This window comes from Corvus brachyrhynchos, unplaced genomic scaffold, assembly GCF_000691975.1.
Source record: "Corvus brachyrhynchos isolate BGI_N302 unplaced genomic scaffold, ASM69197v1 scaffold346, whole genome shotgun sequence".
Lineage (NCBI taxonomy): Eukaryota > Metazoa > Chordata > Aves > Passeriformes > Corvidae > Corvus > Corvus brachyrhynchos.
Window position 1 is genome coordinate 379,689 of NW_008238644.1, and position 9,953 is coordinate 389,641.

Below are 9,953 nucleotides of genomic sequence, written 5' to 3' on the forward strand. Positions count from 1 at the left end.
AAGCAAAGGAAGGGGACACTTGCTGCCCTGCACGGAGGGAAGGTCTGCACGATCATTCTCTGTTACAGGTAAAGGAATGCCCGTGCAAGAATGGCTCAACCCAGTGGAGTACCAGCAAGGATGGCTGGAGGCCAGCAAGGAACTGACAAATTACAGGAGCATTGTGGCTCCCCAGTGTCCTATAGCTGGTATTGCCTGGTGATCTCAGAGGTCCTGTGTCGTTGCAGGTGAGTCTCAGGCCAGGGCCAAACTCAAAGTGGGGTTAACCCAAGCAGCATGGCCAGCAAGGTGTCCTGCACAGCCTTCCAGAACCAGGGGGCTCAGGGGCAGAGCACATCTCCAGGTCTGTGCAGAGGCCACAGCAGCCCCACTGCCTGCACGCCCAGCTCTGCTGGCGGCCTTGGACTGCCCAACTTCACTGACACCATCAGGAAGGAGAACACCTGGTCTCTGGCCTGCTACTTGCTCTGTCCCCATGTGCTGGCAGGAGGCAAGGCCACAAGACAGGTGTCAGAACTTAGAGAAGGTTCAGAGAGGTTTTATCAGCCTTGCTAAGTTCTTCCCATTGTGAAGAAACAGAAATGTAGTTTCTATTCTATTCCCTTTTCAGCTGCTTATAAGTTTTTCAAACAGATTCCCATTCAGGGTGAAATGTTCATTGCTTGGTCTCAGCTCAGAGATGATTTCTTTTATTTTCCCCTGCAGGAACTGTGAGCAAAATACTAAATGGAGTAGATTTGGAGTTTGGGGAGCATGAGCAATCAAGATATTTCCCCCTTGTTCCCTCTGATACCATATGTTCCAGTTGGAAATTTTACACTTGCAGACTGGTAACTCATAAATGGTAGAGATGATAGACTTCAAATGTTCTCATTGAGAGGCAGAAAACAAACCCAGATTTAACAAAATAATTGGTTCAGTACTGTTAAGATGAGTTTAAAGAATTCTGATAATGCTTTCTCCTTCCGTCGTTTCCCAGGAGGGACAAGTACACACATTTTATTTTAATCTGTGTGCTATAATTTTAAGGATAGCTGACACAGGGTGGTCTTTGTTAAGATGTATCTATTTGCTTTGAAATCCAAAGAAGTTCAGCACTTGCAGGCTGCCAGAAATCACAGACCTATTATTCAAGGAACTTCTGAGCTGTGCTGTCAAGCCCATCAGAAGCCTGTACACTGAACAGCTCCCATTCAATGCATTTTTGTGCTCATTTACAAACTCTACAGTGGGACTGCTTGAAGCTTTATTCCCCTCAACTTGAAACTCACTTAAAACTAAAGCCAGAGAACCCCAGTGTTCTCGGAAAGGCATGTTTGGAAACCCAGCCTTACAGAAGCAATGGCAGCCTGATCATCCTCACCTATAGTGTCAGCTAGGTCATTTAAAACGTCACAGTCTAGATGTTTTTTTTTTACTTCAAAGTCAGTCCTGCAAACCCTAGGCAAGCTTTGGATAACCTGTTAATAAATACCCTGCATGTTGGTATAAATGCAGAAGTTATAAGACACAGACAGCAAGCTTTAAGCCCTGGAAGTTCCTGGTCACAAGTGCTCCATCATTATCAGATTCGTGTATGCACGTAGATGGTTATATACATTATCTTTTCCAGGGGGCAGGTTTACTAAGGGAGACAGTATCCCTATTTCCTTCTCCCATTCCCACTGCACAGCACAGATGTCCTTTTGTACATGGCTGGGGAGACACTGAACAGCTGCCCAGCCCATCCTGCTTCCCCCACTCCATCCATGGTCCCATTCACAGCCCAGAGAGGCACTAGTGACAGCTCACATATATTTAACAACTTGGGCAGCAGATGACTACCAGAACGGCCCAGCACATTGTGGTATAGTAAAACAGCATACAAAAATCACCCTGTTTGGGCAAGGAAGTCTCCTGACCTGGAACTCACCACATACCAGGGCTGGCAGACCATCCAGGAGGCAGATGATGGCTCTCTTCCAATCCCACTGACCAAAGTGACCCAGCAGCCACCTGGAACACAGCAAGAGATGAAATCTCTTTGGCAAGCAGCTCCCAGCCTGTTCTCTGCCTCCACAGCAGCTGGCACGAGCTACTTTCACCTCAAGCTCCTGATCTCTTTGATCTCCCAGATAGTTATGTACTTTAATGATTCATGATTGTTACTCGAGTCCCACCTGCAAGCAGGGAAGCCTCCAGACTGGCCTACAAAGGTTATGGGATAGCTGTGGGCTCACTTCCCCAACCTCTCCTGGGAACTACTTCCTTACACCAGTCTCACAGCATCGTAATTCTATTAAGTGCTATGGAATTAATCATGATTTATGCCAGGTGGAAGGAGAGAATAAGCAAGTCCTGTATCCTCACCTCCTGAACTACTGATACTGCTCTAATCTTGTTGGTACTTTGAAGTGCTTTACTCTGGCCAGGCTGTTAGAATTACTTTGTGCCTGTACCCTTAAACTCAGGTCATTCTTTGCTGTAATTCCTTGCTGTGGCTTCTGGAAAGGTGTTTTTCTCCTTCCACTCCCCACAATAAATGAGTTTGTCACTCGAAATATACTGCCAATGTGTTACATGTCCCACAGTGTTTGTGGTTATATCAGAAGTGTTTGTTTATAGCACCATAATTCAGCAATATCTTGATTACAGGAGAGATGGTGTTGTAACTCACTGTGGCTAGAGAGAATATTATTTTTCTTTTCCTTTAATATAAAATGTTGATTTTCAGTCAATACACTGAAAGAAAAAAAGTGCAGTTGTTGCCCTAGTAACCAGCTGCCTTGTAAACCATAAGATGTTAGGAGCACAAGGTGTTAATTGTTCCAAGTGCTGTTTGTGGTCAGGGGTAAAAAGCTAGAATGGGAGAGATCATAAGAAACATCTGGGAAGATAAAGTCAGCTGGTCTCTGGTTGGAGAAAGCCTAGACAACAGCAGGTAGAGATAAAGCAAGAGGTATCACTGCCACCTGAGGTGCAGGATGAACGGAATTGTGGCCACATGTGAAAGAGTCTCTGAGGGAAGCCTGCAAGAGCACAGCACACCCTGGGAGCCTGATGGGTTTTTACCAGGCATGTTAAGGGTTCAGCACTCCATCACCACAAGTAGCAGCTCCTCCTGACAATGCTCATTCCCTCCTCCTGACCAAACCCATCTCCATTTCCCCTTCTGCTCTGTGTCCTGGTATGCTCTGCTCCAGAACGTTCCTTCCTTCAGCATGAATTGAGGTTTGTCCTTCCTGTCACACACCTACCTGGGCTGCCCTGCTGAGCAGCTCCTGCTCTCAGGCTCTTTGCATGGCACAGCTTGGCACAGCACAGTACCAACATCTTCCTGGATGATCCTGCTGTGCTCATCCTGGCTCTGCTGCCTGGGAGCAGCCGATGGCCAGGGGGGCAGACTGAACACAAAGCATCTGTGCCTCTGCCCCAGCCTCCTATGAGGCACAGCCCCCCAAATCCAGCGGGTTTCGTGCTGGGGCTGGGAGGCAGCACCAGGAGGGCTCTGTCTGCAAGGGGCCTCAGAGGGAGAAAGGCTGCAGAGGGCTTCTCTACCATCTCTCCTCCCTCACACGAAAGCAAGCTGGCAAGACAGCAGCCTCATGCTCCACAGCATCTGCCACCTCTCCCCTCTCTCCCCCTACCCAGTCCTTGCAAACTGGAGAGTGAACAGAACAGATCTGGGGGAAGGTTTTCTGCTTTCTAGCAATTTGCCATCTCTTAATGCCCACTGAACCTGCCAGTATGCACATTCCCTTAGGAAATAAAGGGAAGGAGCACAGAAAAGACAGTATATTTGCAAAATAAGCCCCTCCCAGGGGCAGGGTTGTGCTAAGCAGGAGCCTCTGCCCCAGCATGGGACGCGGATTACATCTACACGACAGTAACATATGGAGAGGAGGGCTCATGTCCTGCAGTGAAAGAGGATAGGCCACCAGGATTTTTTTTTTTCCCCTTGGACTCCATTGTCCAGGGATGTATTCCTGATGTCTCATTAACTTCTGGGGGGCAGTTTTTCCCCCTGTTGTTTTTATTTACTAACTCTTGGTGTTTATACTTGCCAATAAAGACATTGCAGTGAGCCACACCACAAAGCCCTGAGTGCAATCCAGTGACACCTCACACTGGGGGTGAAGCCTACATTTAAGTAGAGGTTTATTTTCTTTCTCTTGCTTCCCCTGGTACAGTTGCCCATGATGATGCAGCCACCTTCATCTCAGCACAGCCTGATGTAGACCTCTGCTGCTGATCAGGGCTGGGATCTCTGCCATTCATCCTTTACACTAAGAAAACACAGTTTGAGTGAATAAAGCTGAGAAACCGTGAATTTTTCCAAGCAGAGAGTGCCTGGGCAGCACTTCAGATAGCAAAGCTGCATTTAAACTGGGATCTGTGGGAAAAACTGAAAAATAAAGATGAATGAGTTTGGTTGGGTAATTAGATAATAAAATTGAAGGCTCTGGAGTTTAGCCCAGAAATATAACCCAGTGTATGTTGCTGGCTAGCCTGCTGACTCTCCTACTGCTGGCAGCACTGTCTTAACCCAGCAAGGATATCTGTCCTTCAGAGTCCAAACACAGAAATGCATTTGTTTAGCACAGGATCAGTGGCATGGGATCAATCCTGCCCTCTGTCAGTCTCCCAGAAGCTGGATTCACTCCCCACAGGTGAGGCAGGGCTGCAGAGAGGAGCTGCAGGACTCAAAGTGGCCTTCCCACTGCTCCAGCAGTGCCCAGACCTGCAGGGCAGAACAAACCCAGAGGAGGGCTGGGCACTGGAACAGGCTCCCCAGGTACACTGTCACAGCACCAAGCCTGACAGAGCTCAAGAAGCATTTGAATAACACTCTCAGGAACACGGTGTGATTCTGGGCCTGTCTTGTGCAGGGTCAGGAGTTGGACTTGATGATCCCTGTGGGTCCCTTCCACTTCAGGAGATTCTATGATTCTATGAACTCTCATGCATATCTCGTGCCAGTAAATACTACCATGGCTCTGTAGAGGGTGGTGTTTAAGGGTAAAAAAGGGCAGCAGACCCAGTCTGAAAGGAAAACTGAGGGTGGTTTAGCTTTCTGGAGTGACTGTTTTCCTAAATTCAGTTTTCAAATTGCTGCAGAACTGAAAAGCAAAGCAGAGGCAAGTTCTCTTTGACTTAGGAAATCCTTCAAAATAAAGCAAACCCATTTTGAAAGGCAGACTTTGTCAGCTGCCCTATTTTTAGGATTGACTCCTACAGGTCCTTCCTACAATGATAGCAGTTTTGCCTGAGCAATGACTAGGGACTGCAGGATTTAGGCTTTTAATAAAGCAATTGTGTAATTAAAAATAAATGGGTCTCTAGTGTCACTATTTAAAAGAAAAGAAAACTTAGATCAAATAAGGCATTTCTTTCTTTTTGGTTTAGTCTGCTTGGATCATGCAGAGCTTTAATGACGCAGTCACAAATGTTGTATTTAAAAGGCCTCTTAGTTGCTGAGAGGAGCCCCAGGAGAGGGCTATTAACTGGCCAAATCAGGCTATTTATTTTTGTGAGTTTTGCAAGTTTGAAAAAGAGAGGCACATTTTCACTTAGGAGAGTGATATTTCAAATAGGTCACAGGAAACTCTGGCAGGCGGGGAGCAAAGCAGAGCGTCAGTAGGAAAACATTAACCAGAGACATTTTGCAAGTGTAAGTCGACATTTGGGTTCCTAATGGCTTCTGAAGTCCATTCAAAAATCTTTCAGTGAATATAAAATAGGGGCAAGGCACTGCAGCTGTGCAGGAGCCCCAGCCTGATCCTGAATCTCTTAAAAATGGCAGAGCCATGCCCTGAGTGCTGCTGTGAGAGAGCCCAGGGCTGCCAGCACAGCCAGCAGGATGTGCTTGGAGGAGGTGGACTCTGCCTTTGGTCAGGAGAGAGCTGGGGCTTGCACAGACAGACAGTCAGTCCCGAAACCTCACTGCACCTTTCTGCCTTTACCTTTGATTTTGATTCTTCAGACAAACCATGAACTTCATTTTCCTCTCACATAATCACAGCCTGGAGCAAATCAGGAGTGACTTCAGTAAATCCTGTAAAGCATGCTGCATGTACACCTTCAGAATCAGGCATGGTACATTTTACATGCAGGTTGGAAAAGGTGCCTCCACACCACCTCTGCAGGCACAGCACATGCTCATCATTAGTACACTTTTTCCTCCTTTTCACCTTTGCAAACAGAATCAATTAACTGAAAGCCCACTCAGGAATGATTCAGGTGAAATTACTTTGAAGGACTGGTCCACCTCCCATTACTTTCAGCAGCTGAGGATGAAGTTACCCAGAAGTTAAGAAACCTCTGGGGCAATGTCAGGCTGTCACTGGGTCCTGTCCTGTTCCCTTGAGCTGCTGCCACACAAGCAGCTAGAGCGCCACGGCATCTGGATGTAAAAGTTTTGCAAGATCAGGATGAGAAAATAAATGATATAGTAAGACAATAAAAAGCAGTGTTCCTAGAAAGGGAGGTCTAATGGGTTCCTCTTGGTGGATTATAAATCCAGCAGCCATACATGTCATAAAACAAAAAGTTAAAGAAAAAGTAACCACATGCCTATTAGAACAGTCTCCCTCAAGTTCTTTTCCTATATGAACTGGGTAATTGAGGACTCAAAGTACTAGCATGTCTGTGGCTGTGACTGTCACATCAGTGCTTCCATCAGTGAATGACAAATCTCTATAAAAACACCCTTCAGTGACTGTGGTGGGACAGGCCCTCAGTACCACATTCTCGTCCCCTGGCTGGGTGACCAAGTGAAGCTGCAGGTGCTTTGTGCCCAGCGTTTTCACAGGTTTTTTATGATGCAGCCAAACCAGTGGTTCATTGGATCAGACTGAGGGAGCTGGCACTGGTGTGAAGGGAGCTGAAAGGGAAACTTGGAGCACACCAAAACCAGGAGGGGTTTCTGGCATGGTGAGGCTGTGTGCTGCACTGTGAACAACTCTGTACACTCAGCAAGAGGAAACCAGGGGTAGAGAGGGTCCCTCCAGCTGTGTCACAGAAGAAACCCCTGCTCTGACCCATGTGGCATGTGATGGGGTGGGCATGTTTTCAAGGGGTGAGGAGGGAATTTATAGGTACAGGGAAAACACGATCATATTGCTTTTCTGTTTGGCATGAAAGGAGCTATAAATAGTGTGACAATTGTCTCCAGAAACCCAGGACAACCCCTGCCCTGATTAGCAACCACACACTGTCCCTTTGGACTTTACTGAAGCCATGCAGGTTGCAGTCACCAGCTCAGCTGACTCAGTTGTCTGTTATTCCCTATAAAACTACCCTAGCAAAGCTGCCTTTTCCAAGGAGAGACAGAGGCTGGTTCTCTGCCTCAGACAAACCTGCTGTAGCTCCAGTGTTGATCATCATCCAGTTGAACAGTAGAGTTCTCCAGCTGGACCCTGTGCCTGCTCCACGGTGGTAATTCTTCCAGACCTACTCTGTGTATTAGCTTAGCCCGGCAATATTTATTTAGCAGATAAAACTTTGATGCTGCTCCTGTAGAAATAGTTTGCAATATATTAACAAGGCCGTAATATTAGTCAAACGCATCTTTGATGTGCCCCCAAATTTTTGGTGTAAAAAAATCAGCAGATGCCAAAGGTCACAAGGCAAATTCAGCCCTTATGAGAAGTTAACCATTAGATAAAGCAAAAGGGTGAGGGTGATCAGGGGTACCATAAAATGCTCTCTCCTCCAAGACCTTGCAGCTCACAGCATGCTGTGTACAATACATGCAAGGTTATTGCTTAAAACAATTCAATATGATCCAAGTCCATCCAGACACAAAGAAGTAATTCATCCTTTTTCCCATGGATGGGCACAAAACAAACCATGCCATAGTGCCATCCAGGGACAAATAGGTGTTTCTTGTTCAATGCATCTGTATGAAGTCCCACTGCCTGCCTGGCTGAGGTGGGGCTTTCAGGAAGGCTTTCAAGGATTTGGGTCCCTCTTGCTTTTTCTAAACCACCCCATCCCATTGCTCCCCTCCCAGGCACAGCCACGGGCATCAGAACCCATCCAGCACCAGTCACAAAACAGCTCCTCCTGGCCCCATGCCAGGGGCGAGGCGGGGCCTCTCCAGCAGCCAGGTCACCTTCCCCAGCAACGGGCAAAGACATTCCTCAGGGTGATGGGGGGCTGGCAGTGCCCACTGCAGAAACCTCCCCCTGGCCTGTTTTCTCTCTGTCTCTGTTTCCCCATTCAGGAAAAAGCTTCTGTCACAACAGCTGCTGATTCATTTTCTGACTTGGTGCCGAGTGTGCCAGACATAACATTTGTTTGCCGCCAAAGTGGTAAAAACAATGACTTACCAGCTCATTTTTCTTCAGCTGATTATGTGGTGGGGGGAGATAGGAGCTTTAATTAAAATTAGATACGGAGGAGAATAAATCCACTGAGATGCAAAGAGCAACGCTCTGGAAGGCAGGAAAGGGGAGAGCATCTGAGGCGGTGTAGGAACAGCCACCACCAAACAAAGGAAAATAAGCGGCAGTGGGGAGGGACTCTGTGGTCCCTTGCTGCCCTTCACCAACCTCTCCTCTCTGTGCTTTCCACCATCCAGGTGTCAACAGCTTCCCCAGACCAATAACTCTCAGATCCAATACTTTACCTTCCAGACTGAGAGGAGAGAAGCCACCTAAAGATCGCTCCAATGCAGGCAGACAAGTATACTTGTCTTTGATCCTTTCCATCTTTCTTCCCTGATTTGTCTTCTGTGATGAAGGAGTCCCACCATCAACATTTATTTGCTTCTTAAAACACTGACTAATGATTTCCCCCGTAGAGAGAATCTACATCCCACCCACATTTTGGAAGTGTTCAGGGCAGAGTGATTGGACTGAGATTTTGGCTTGCCTATTATACACTAGAGCCAAGTCTGGCTCCAATGAGTGAAGAGTCATGGTAACCAGTGTAAGGCTGAGGAACTGCTGTGGGAGAACCATCCAAAGCCATTATCCCAACACAACTATTATCATTGCATATGATGATAAAGAAAAGGCTAAATCATTCAGAGGCTGCAAGAGAGATTTTTAAGGCAGATGGGGAACAACCATTCCACATGTGGAATGTGGCTGTGTGGTCAGATACCATGATTCAAACCAAGGACTCGTCAAGGACTACTTATCTAATACCTGGTAACCTCTCCAAACACATGAAAACGAAAAGCTCACTTTTATACTTTGCAAGCTCTTGCATTCTTTGCTTTAAATGCTTGTTTGCTCTCTTCATCTGAGGGGAATACAAAGAATGGCTATTTGCAAATACAAAACCCAAGATCAAGGAGTCATTCTTGTTCACCAGAGAAAATAAAATAGACACTAGAGAAGCTCTTTAGAAGGAAGGAAGGCATTTCAAGCATACCAAATGAGGCACCTAGATACCACCAACAAGCCACTGAAAAATCTATCCAGCTTCTTGGAATATTTTTGGAAATCCACCTTATTATGTCAACTTGTATTCAGAACCTGAAAGGAGTATTTTCAGCACCATATTCTCACAGAATGGGGAAGAAGGGATTTAAGAGGTCTCTTATGTTCTCTGTTCTTATCTCTGCTACACAACTAAACTATTCTTTCCTTGACTTGATCTACCTGGATCACCTCACAGGTCTTGTACACACTGTCTCCTTGGATGACATTGCTAAATTAATTCACTATAGCAAAATATAAGTGCTTAAGAAAATCTCCAGTTGATCTCTCAACCAACCACGGTACAAGAAGACTACCAAGAAAGGTTTCTCCCTCCCATGACCTTTTGCTGACTTAGATCCCATAGAAAGCAATGCTGCAGAGCAATGGTCAGGCTGTGGACTGACATACCTGACCATCCAGAGACACCCTGCCCTTCTCGGCTTCAGATGGACCTGTAGTTTCTCAGCACCTTTGCAAATTAAGTGCAGAAACTAACACATTAAATTGTATTACTGCATAAGGACCTTCATTTCCAGTCTT

The 9,953-nt window shown here is 46.4% G+C and overlaps 1 long non-coding RNA gene across 1 annotated transcript in view; it reads right to left on the reverse strand.

Annotated features, from left to right (window-relative positions):
- Positions 1-9,942, reverse strand: part of LOC108447485 — a 23,266-nt gene extending 13,324 nt beyond the window's left edge. Inside the window, exons 1-2 of the long non-coding RNA XR_001863089.1 lie at positions 7,338-9,942; positions 1,920-1,995 (exon numbers count right to left, since the gene is read on the reverse strand). This is a non-coding gene — a long non-coding RNA (uncharacterized LOC108447485). The remainder of the gene's footprint in view (positions 1-1,919; positions 1,996-7,337) is intronic.
- Between the last annotated feature and the right edge of the window lie 11 nt (positions 9,943-9,953).